Genomic DNA, 11,601 nt, shown 5'->3' with positions numbered 1-11,601 from the left:
TGTCAAACAAAGCAAACAAAGAAAAGAATTGCAAACAGAAAAACAGTTGTGAGTGACATTGTCACATAAATCTTAATTGAATTCATTTAATTTTGTAAATGATGTGTAATGCAGTGATGTTTGTCAACGTACAGTGTATTTTATTTTTCACCTCTACCATTATGACCTAGATGGAATGCAATTATATTATAATAATGATCAGCAACTTGGTACAATAATATTACCGTTGCTATATCAACCTGACTGCCAAAGAGAACGAGAGTGCGTTACTGCAGATGCAATCGAAAAAGTCTAATTCTAGCTATCCCCATCACATGCTTGGAGAAAGAGAAATCAAATGTGACAGCGTTTCTGTCTCGCTTGAGATTAAATCTAATTTTGGGCAGCCATTAAATAGAAGTCAATCTCTGAGCAGAGCTAGTAAAAGTAGCGGTGTAACATCCACCACCTATCTTATTCACATTTTTTTTTGTAACAATCAGCGTGCACGTTGCAGTGGCAGTTCAACTCAAAGATATCATGTCTTTGCATCACTGTTCCATCAGCATGAAACTGCTGAGGCAGGTCATGTGAAGGTGGTGAGAAAATGGAGGAGGCTAATTGAATTCTCAGACAAGCTCTGCTTTGCCATACAATACGACGTGTTCATTGGCTGCCCTCCAGGCCTTTAATAACACGGATGAATGGAATCTATCAAACCATATCATGAGGTCGTAATAGGATATCCAGACATTTGTGTTATTTGATCAAACAAGCCAAATTAAAAGGTACATTTGAACCCAAACGTTTTTCTTAGAGAGCTTTCGAAACTCTATGTTCAGTGGTTGTTTTCAATATTTTGCTTTTGGAGGCAGTGGTAAGTTTGGATGTCTGACGTACAGTCAGATATATTTGCTCAGGCCCTGCTGTGTGGTGTTTCTTTGCTCTCTACTAATGTGGGTGTCCTTGTGATATTTCTGCAGTTGTTTTATTGTTGTTGTTTTGTTTTATGATGCCTGCAGCTGGCTGGCGACCGGTTCAGGATGTAGTTTGCCTCTTGTCAGCTGGGATGGGCTTCAGCACCCCCCCTGATGCTGAACAGGCCAAGCAGTGTTGAGAATGAATGGATGAATGTTTTGTTTTATTTATCAAGTCCAGTTGCTCCGGTATCCAGGTTGTTGGTTATCTTCTTGTTTCAGACTGGAACAGGCCCCTGCTGCTGATCAGCAATGAACTCATGAATTTAAAACTGATTTGCGAGAATGCTATAACAGCAGTCATTGGAAAAACATTTATAATTTGGAGTCTTTGCTGTGCTTAACGATTTTGTTCAGCTTAACCGTGCTCCCTGGCTACCGACCTCCGTACCCCCCTGGACAGCCTCGCTTCACAAAGAAAGTTGCGCTTCACAGACAATACCAGAAGACCCACCTGAAATATGGATTTACAGGGACAGGAGATTTCCACTCATGAAGCCCAATATGCAGTGATGGGCTCTCCAATGAGTCAATGACGCTGTCAAAATTGATTTGTCAACACACGTAAGTGCCTTGAGAGTCTCATACTTGGTGGCAAATCTCATTGCTAAAGCCAAAAGATCTTTTAATCTCGATGAAGAAAAAAAAATCGTTTATTGTTGTAACATTTTCAGTTCTCCCCCCCCGGTCGAACCACTGATGACCAGTACCGTATAAAATATACAACAGTATATGGGATAATTCATTTCTTGTATTGTATCCAATTGTACAGATATAACTAATGTGGTCAGTTTGAGAGCACTCGTATGATCTGAGGTAATGAATATGTTCCCTTCTGTCCTTCCAGTCTCTGTGGAGAAGTCCCAAAGAAACATTGACTCATCTCAAGGTCAAACCACCTCCACAAATACTTTGATGACTCTCATCACTTGGGATGAATCAGCAAGTGACAAGAAGGGAAGTCGATAATCCAAAACGTTAATTGGTCTGGAATCTATAAATACACATTTGATCTGCACCTCCATTACATTGCATTGCATCAAAGTTACGTAAGTACTTCTGATTTAACATCCAGCTTGTTCTAGAGGTATTTCAAATTTATGACTATGCATTTATCCACTGTTCCGGTATATGTATACAAATCTGCACGTCCTGTCACTCATTGCAAATTGGATGCCACATCCAACTTTGACCCTATTTTTCGAATTGTCCCGACAGTCTGTGCCGAGCAGTTGATGACTCAGCGAGATGACTGAATGAAGGGACCTTTGCAGCTGCACACATTATTCACACAAGTAAACAAAAGGTCTCCGATACCTTTCATAAGTTCTGCCTGTTATTTCATGTGAGCAGCCAGTCTATACAGTTCATCGTCTCTACCAATATCACAAATTGTTAGCAAGACTTATCTTTGTACGTATTGTGGGTTGCTTGTGCTGCTGAACAATGTTCTTTTACCTGCAATATCATATTTATGTAAGTATTTCCCATCATCAGGTGTGCCGGTAGCATGGAATGAAAAATACCTCCGGTCTGTCGGAACGCCCAGTAAGACGCAACGCGGTTTCCCTAATTCACAAGCATGGTAAATAAGGCGTTCACGTTATATGGTTTGGATCATCTGCTCGTCATTTCCCTCTCCGTACTGTCTTCCTTTCTGCCATTCTGTTCCAAGTTGGTTTGTTTGCATTCTTGACTCTTTATATTAACAATAATCATGTATCATTTTCATGAGGCAAGTCAAGAGTTGCAGTATACTCAATGAGGATTCACAGACTTTCCTGCCATGATTAGTAGTTTAATCAATACAGTGTGGTCAGAACTAAGTGCCATTAGAAGCTATAGTGTTAACAAATTGGAATAGCGCTTAGTTGTTTAACAGACATGTTGTAGAAAATCAAGCAGATTCACTTTCAGATTATTAAAAAAAAAAACTTTTAAGTACTCGACCGGGGCACTCCATGCAATATGATTTATTGTTTTCACATATTAGATGAAATTCAGATCCTTGGATGAAATCCTATTGTATTTAGAAGTTTTTGCTACACAGACAAATTTATCGAATATTCACATTACATTGAACAAGCAAACAATTGACATTTTTTTCAACTTGTCTGTTAAAAGAAAAAATAAATAAAAGTTGAAAGCATTTTACAGACATTTTTCATGACAAATATGCAAAAAGGCAAAGGCAATAAGTTGCGCTAATGTAGGAATTGTTTAATTGCTAACTTTACAAATACTATGTACATTACGGAGGAGATAGGAATAGCAATCCAGTTGTCTGTTTTTTGTCGAATAGTGTCTGTTTGACACCATTTGTACGTTGACTAAAATGAAAAGTGAACAGATGTCTCATATCAGAATAGTCATGGAAATACTCTACGCAAGTTAATTAGTTTTTCTTCAATGTTTGGAGCGTTGACACTGTTGTCGGTCATTGAGTTGTTGAAGAGGAAAGTGTCGTTAAGACTATAAATGCGTTTGCCTCACTACTCTACTGTAATATTGGAGACAGGATATTGATTTGACCTAAGAGTTGCACTCATTTGCAAATATCTGTTCTGCTTGAGAGCGATAGACTCACTTGGTCCTCTTCGCACAACGATGAATACAAATGAGTGTTCTTTTATCTATCGAATAATCAGGCTTGCCTACTCAAATGCACGCAGCCGCTGATGCCCTTGATATCTGTGCATGTGTGTGTGTGTGTGTGTGTGCGTGTGTGTGTGGGTGTGTGTGCGTGTGCATGCGTACGTGCGTGTTGTGAGGGCAAATATGAGTGAGGGACAGAAAAGGCCCACTTTCAAGCCTCTTGCAGTTTATAAAATGTAATTTCCTAAGATTGGGACCATTGTTTGTCATGTTACTTCAAAACAAACTGAACAGTCGGTTGCTGGATTGCGGAAGTGGGCACGTCACTTAATTTTGCTGGTTCGTCATTTGTCCGTCATCGACTATTTGTCATCACTGCAAGCCGATCCAGTTTATTATCCTCACAAGTGTCTTGGGCATGCTGGAGCGTATCCCAGCAGGTTGTTTCGTAAAATTACAACAACAAAAACAACAAGCCGGATTTGAACACCCATTCTCAGAAGTGTAAAATATGGTGCTAAATAGATGGATAGAACAGAACACTGAAGTTTGTATTCAAAGGTAAAGGGCTTTGTGAAAGGCATTGACTCATAGGAGCTTTGTGATAAAGCCAGCGGTGGCCTCTCTACATCAGCAGTGATTTATGGTTTGTTTGCATGAGAGCGAGAAGGTTAGCCTTTGATACGCTCGCACAATTGTGGCGCCAGGTGCTCTTGACTCAAATTGATTCTCTGATTTGTCTACTTGGCAAAACGCACTTGCTCAACCTTAGAGTTCAATTTAAATTTGAATCACGGCAGCAGGAATGTAGGCATCTCTACATTACTAATATTGTTTGTCAATTTGCAATCAAGGGCAATATTCCGGCCTCCTCCCAGATTCCAAATACACATGTGTTACTAAGTGGGATACAAATTGCCCACCAGTCCAGTGTGTATGTTGCTTCCCATCCAAAGTCAATTGGAGAACCTGCAGCTCACTGTTGACCTTAATGAGGAAAAGCAGCATAAAAATGCATAGATGGAGGAATCCTTAATTTACCATAAAATCTTATATAGGGGCGGATGGATCTTCAGATTTAAATCAGTAAATAGTAAAAGGCACTTTTATAGTCCTTTTTTACGCCTAATGGTGCCGAAAGTACTTTACAATCTCTCACCCATTCACATGGTTTGTGTTTTGATTTGAAAGACTTGCATGGTAGGTTAATTGGGCACTCTAAATTGTCCTTTGGTCTGATTGTAGGTCTGAATGTTTGTTTGTCTATGTGTGCCTTGCGATTGGCTGGTAACCAATTCATTATTTTTCCTTCACATAATACGTGCCTTTAAAAAACACATAGTGTCTCTTACTATTGACTGAGAATGACACACAACCAATTACGGGTCAGCTTGCAAACATCACATGACCAAACCCAAAAGAATGTTGGTGTTATAAGATAATTTATCAACTAGAATGTCCCAACTTATTTAAAAAATATATCTTGGTGAGTCACAATGAAGCATGTGTCATTCATTCAAAATTAGTTTCTCAACTCATTTCTGAAAGTGAAATGAACATCAAATAACATTCCATAACCATAATACATCTCATAAAAGTGCATTTGTCGTCATGGTGACAACTTTGAACGTGTTTCTTTTCTGAATGGACTGCCATTTACCAAAATGGTTCCACTTTGTGCCTTCATTGACTCAAAAGGAAGTCATAAGTGGCGTTTCAAAGCCAAGAGAGCATCAAATGAGGGCACATCTATGAGGAAAGTGTCATGTTTTTTTAGGGCAAACCTACTTTCTCCTTCTTGCCAAATGAGGCAAGAGATAGAATGATGTCCATCATCTTCATCCTGTCTTGGCAATGTGCCTGTCTAAGCCAACCCCCGTACACCAAAATCCCCCAGCATCCTGTGAAGAGGGAGTGTACACCTGATTGATGGAGACCTGAAACAAGCACACTCCAGTCATTCTTTTTGAAAGCGCTATCTCTGGTGAGAGACACCTCATAATTTATTCAGCTGTAAAGATGCTGTGCCATCCCAAAAGGCCTCATGACTCACAGAAAATATAGCGTTTTCCTTGTTGCTCTTTTTTTTCCCTCTTCCCCTTTAGGTATTCCCGAGAATAAGATTGAATGGCTTTCTTTTTACAGTTCCTTTTTGGAGAAGGCCTAACTGAGTCAGTAATGGCACTCAGCAATGTTGTGGATGAAGCTCTGCTCTTTGACCTGATGAGGAAAGCAACTGCAAATGTTCTGAGTAAAGTGGAGAGTATTTTTTTGTGAAAAGAAGTGTTTCCACAACAATATAGTGGAACTACCAAAGGCCTTTTTTTTCTCTATTTGTAGATAAAAAAAAAAAAAAAGTTAGGAAAAAGGCTGATCTCCATCCAGTTGCAAAGTATGTCATGCAAGAGATCTTATCAGAATTCTGCATAGTAAGCATCTAAAGTGCTTATAGTGTGTCCAAGCCACGAGTTAGCCATCTACAGTATTTCCTGGCTGCGGTTCAACATAAATGAACACGGAATGGGGAAGTCAAGTTGCTCAACCTACATGACGCCTGAGGCATTATCAAAGCTTGGAAAGAGCAGGGGAGAGACCCATGCATTTATTTGGCTTTTGTGGGCTAACAGTTGAAGCCTTTGAAACAGGAACCAGATGATTGTAGGAAACTCTGTGGAATTTTTAACGTGGAAAGAAAATGAGCTTATGAGTTAAGAATGTTTGATTCATGAAGCCATTTGCCTCCCTCACCTCACTCACCACATTCCGCCTGAGTCACACGTTAGGATATGTCAATTTGTTTTCTCCTCCTTACGTTTTGGGCCTAGGTTAGATGAGATTGAAGACGTCTTTTGCACTTCCTTGCCTGCTGCAGACATGCCTAATTGACAACCACATCTCTGCTGTCTTCAAGGTTAGTTGTGTTATCCCATTCAAGACCCTTTGTCCTCCTCAGCCTTACTCCATTATCAACTATCTCATTCGCCATCTGCCTTCCTCCTTCACTTGGACAGTTTCGAACAAATATATCAATCTGTCCATGGTGCAGAGTCTGCATCCCAGAACTGTTTTTATTTTATTTTTTATTTCCATTTTTTTTTAGCTTATTTAGTCATATCCAGGTGTCAATTTAATAATACTCAGGTTAGAATTGCCGAGCCAGCTAATAAAGCTTTTATGATGGGGCCTGTTTGAAGGTAGGATGAATTAATTCAAACACAATGTCAATGAAAACTTCCAAACTTGTTTTGACATTACAACAAAGTGGAAGTATACCAGTTTCATAGATGGATTGTGATTGAACTCCACTGTATAAATAGCTTTTAACTATTTAACTCATGTCAGGGTGAATGGTAATGCGTTGCCTTTTAATGAGAGGTCCTCGGGGACATTTGTGTAATTTTTATGAGAGAATTCTCAAAGCCACAGTTTGCTTTCAAGCCTTCTCTCTACATTTTCACGTGTATGCTCTTCAAAAAGAAGTCATTCGATATAACGTTCAAATCCAATTCTAATTGTCGGATCATAAAACATGACCTTCATGTTGTTCTTTTTTTAGTCAGCCTCCTGAAACAGAAATACTGCATATTATGATTTGACGTTAAATAAATGACGTTTAATGATGAAGAGAAGGTGGAAACATTTCGACAGCAACGGACAATGAGAACTGTGAGAAGATCACTTGAAGACTTGCACAATGCAAGCGCTAAGACAAGAGCAGGCAAAATTCTTTCCAACCCTCGACATCCTGCTCATAACCACTACTAGCGCCTTCCCTCAGGTAAATGCTATTGAACTACATCCACCAAAACCAGCAGACATTCCAATCGTATCTTTCCTCTTTCTCAGAAAATCCAGAAAATTGACAGCCTGCAATTTTTGCTTCTCGCATATTCTCACTTCTCACTGTATTCTATAGTTTTGAGTTGTAATGTGGATGGCTTAGATGTGCTGATACTGCCCTGTACTACAACCCCTGACAAAATCACCTGTTTCGGAGGATGTTCATTCAGATGTTTCATTTTGTAATAAAAAAAATTAAAAAAAGCAGATCGCAGACACGACACAAAACAAAGCCATGTCAAGTGACAACTTTCTGGCTTCAAGAGACATTAAAAGAAAGCAAGGAAAACTAATGTGGTTGTCAGTACTGTGACATTTTTAGACCAAATCTGGAAAGGAGATTCCCACATCTGTGGTGCCTTCTGAAGGCTCCTTATTTTCCCCCAGATGTGTTTTTTTCCTTGCCCTCCTGGGAGTTAATACCAGGGGATGTCATACACATTATAAACTGCGTGAATGTGAAGCCCTTTGAGACTTTTTGTGATTAAGGGCTTTATAAATAAATTTGATGTGACTTGACTTGGCAGCTAAACAGCATTTTATAGGCAAGAGGGTGGAATGCATTATAGTGGAGGTGTGATGCTGAATGTCATTTATGTAACAATTAAAATTAATCTTAAATTTACTGTTGTTTTGGTTGAGGAAGTATGTTGAGAATGAAAGAAAATCACAAAAGAGAGCCACAGATTATGAAAAAAAATTTAGACGAAAAAGCCAATTAAATAACAAATGCCATGACTTTTAATTACTACTTTTAATGAGGAATATGGCCACGCCCTCCCCCCCTCGCTTCATGTTTTGGTGTGTCACAAGAAGGAATCATCACAATTCGTCCGTTCAAAATCATTGTTAAATACATTGTAAATAATGTCAAAATAATGGGGATCACCAAGCCCCTTATTGTTTGTCGACCTCTCTACTAAAACCACTTCACAACATTCCGAAATTTCTGTCACGTCTTGTCTTTCATAAGTCACCAAGATACTCAAACATAACGTGTTTCGAGGGGCTTTTTCGAAGCTGAATTGTTAATAGGTGCTTTATATATTCAATTTAAATCTGTAAGGGTTAATTTGACATACAATTCCCCTGAAGTGATTTTTTCTCTGCCGCCTATCCAAAAAGGAGGCATTTCAAGTGGCCACACTCTGAGTATTGGTATCTACAGTGTCCTCCTCCTCCTCAGTGAAAGCTCTTTGATTAAGATTGACCATTTTCAGCAGCATCCACCATGTTAAATCTGCTGTAAAGGAAGATAAGGAGGGGTGAAGGCTGCCTGTCAGAGCGAGAGATGATCCGAAATATCATAAAATGAAATGCCCCTTGTGACTTCTGAAAAGTGGTGGGAAAAAAACAAATTGATGCCTCTAAACCTGAGTAAAACGAAAGGTGTTTATAGCCAGAGGAGAGCATTCAATCTGTCATTTGTCACATGATGGAGCATTACAGTCACACATTCACATACCTCATCCTACAGTTCACCTTGGCACTTGATCCGCTAATGCTTCAAAGGAGAATAACACCAAGGACACGAACAAGAACGATAACGTGAGAGGGGAACTGTGGCTGCACAAGAGGCCCCTTCCTATCCCTGCTGAAGTATTTTTTACTTTAAGAAAGCCTGCTGGTTCTTGACGTTATTCTGGCATTAACCAATTTGTTAGATAGATAGATAAAGGCCAAGAAAGCTTTCTGACCATTGACCTACTACTGTTTATATCAGAACCTTCTTTCCTTCATCAGTCAGATAAGAACTCGGTTGATCCAACCATCAACCATAATAATGATAATAATAATAATAATAATACGAATAATAATAAATGAATGAAATTAAAATAAAATAAAGAATTATAGAGACAAAACTCAAAGCTTCAATGACACATTTTTATGGAATAATGAGTGAACATTAACCATTAAAGATTTACCAAAGTGATGATAAGGCAAAGGTTTGGAGATAAAAAAAATGTACCTGCTTATAGTTCCAAACATGGAAGCCATCTGTGAAACTCACTGGAGGTATGTCATGATTTGGCTTACATGGTTTACTGGAGCGTATGTCAGCATACGTCTAGCGTACAACCCAAACTGCCAAGTGCAGGGCGTATATAGACAAACACTCATAAATTCAGGATAATTTCTCAAATAAAATTAGGTTAAAGAAGGTCCTTAGTGGTTTTAGTTTGAAGTTGAGCTCCAGACAGTAGTGCTTTGAAATAGCCTTGGGTGTCCTTTAAAGTCTGGTACTGATCCCAAATGCCATCTGTTCAGTGGATTCATTTCTAAATTTTGCTTAGCTTGAAACTCATTAGAAATGTATCTAAAGTTGATGAAGCCTCAGGGAATGAGCTGCTTGCGGGTTTGAAAAAGTGAACAAACAATCTTGTCTTCTCTTTGACAACGCTGGAAGTCGTCATCATCACTAAAACTGAGGACATATGAAATAATCTGTCAGTTCTAAGGCAAAATGAAAACAACCTAATCCTTAAACCCTCTACTCTCAGCAAACAATTTCCCAAATGCCCTTGATGGGTCAAAAAATATGTTTGAATTTCTGTTTTGACGTGACAGTCTTGGCTTCCATGTGAACTCAATCACTTCAGGAGCTTATGAAAGTGTACTTCCTAAATTAGATGCGTGATTACAAGCAATTGCCACCCCGTTGAGCTTTTGAATGTGTAATCACGGTCTGTATGAATGTATTCTCTACAGCTCTGCACACTTGGCCACTGGGAGATATATCAATGCAAAAGAACAAATGAGCCTGTTATACCCTCAAAAAAGTGCATCCACCAGTCCAGAATCCTTTAAATCTGAGAGGTATGGGGAAATGGTTGTCTGGAAAATCAAAAATTACTGATTCAACACCGGCATCCTTGAGCACCCAAAGGACAAGAGCAAATACTCTTGATGCTCCGTCATCATTGTTTTATAGTGCGTGTGTGTGTGTGTATAAGCTCTTTGAGACTTTACTTTGAATATGGAGAATGGACAAGCTCCTCAGCCGGCCGTGGCGACAGCTCAGGCCGACTTTAAATGTGACTGCATTATGTTGGTACAAATTCCAGCAAAGCCTGTTCTCACAGGAAGAGGGCTGCTCATAGATAATGTATTTTTAAGTTGTTGTTTTTTTTAATTTTTGAAAATGACATGCCCAAGCAATATTTTTGAGTAACATATAGGATTTTATGTGGCAAAGTACTGTATAGTTGAGAATGGACATATTAAATTGGTGCTTGAAGTCAACGCAAAGCCAAATCAGTTAACAAACATGCAGAACAACGAGTTGGACAGGAATACACAGTGGAACTCCAAAGGTCAAACACAATTCTCTCCAGAACACTGGTCTCTGACCTTTTGCAGCAACATTCCCAAAGGGAAAAGTGGAAGTAAAAAAGATCCAACTCAATTTGTGGCCAACTCTGTTGTATGAGCTTGACCTTTGACCTGGTTCCTCTGTATATGTATCACACAGTGTATGACCTGGAATCGAAATTCTACTTAAACAACGAGTGTTTTAGTTGTGTGTGGAGTGGTTCTCCTGAGTGTTGCTGTTTCATACTGTATCTCGGCTTGTGTATCATCATAAAAAGCCACGCAGAGAGATGTTGAACGTTAGGGTTTAGAGCAGCCCATAATTCTTGAAAGCACAGTGACACATCATGAGGAGTACGAGGTAGAAGAGAGAGCTCATCTAGGCTGCCAGCCAACATCCCCAAGGCAACATAGAACGCTGATGGACTCAATAAGCTCGGACTTGGGGCTCAACACCCCACTGATGGAGTTCCAGTGCTTTGGAGGAAAAATAAACCTGGCTGACACCATCCGAATTCATTCTGCTTCACAAATTTGTGGTGTAAACCAGACTGTCTTAAAGTACGGATGACGTACCCTAAATGTGTATAAGTCACAATGCGTCGTAATCCATCACCGATCTAGAAATGTAATTTTTAAGGTAAATATTGGTTTTAAAAAATATTCAGGAAATAAATATAAACCAATGATATGAAAAACTGTTAGTACAACAGAAAGTGACACATAATGTGTCTGGCAATGTACACTTTACCAATAGATGAAGTGTTAATTAAGTGCTATGACTTCCTCCATGAGTAAAAACACAATTCATTACGGCGGTTGCTTTTTTTCTACACAATCTGGAGGACAGCAGGACTTGTCAGGTAATGAAAACTGAACTTGGCATTGGCTCAGCCGT

Source organism: Syngnathus acus, chromosome 9 (assembly GCF_901709675.1).
Source record: "Syngnathus acus chromosome 9, fSynAcu1.2, whole genome shotgun sequence".
NCBI lineage: Eukaryota > Metazoa > Chordata > Actinopteri > Syngnathiformes > Syngnathidae > Syngnathus > Syngnathus acus.
This window is presented reverse-complemented; position numbering follows the sequence as displayed.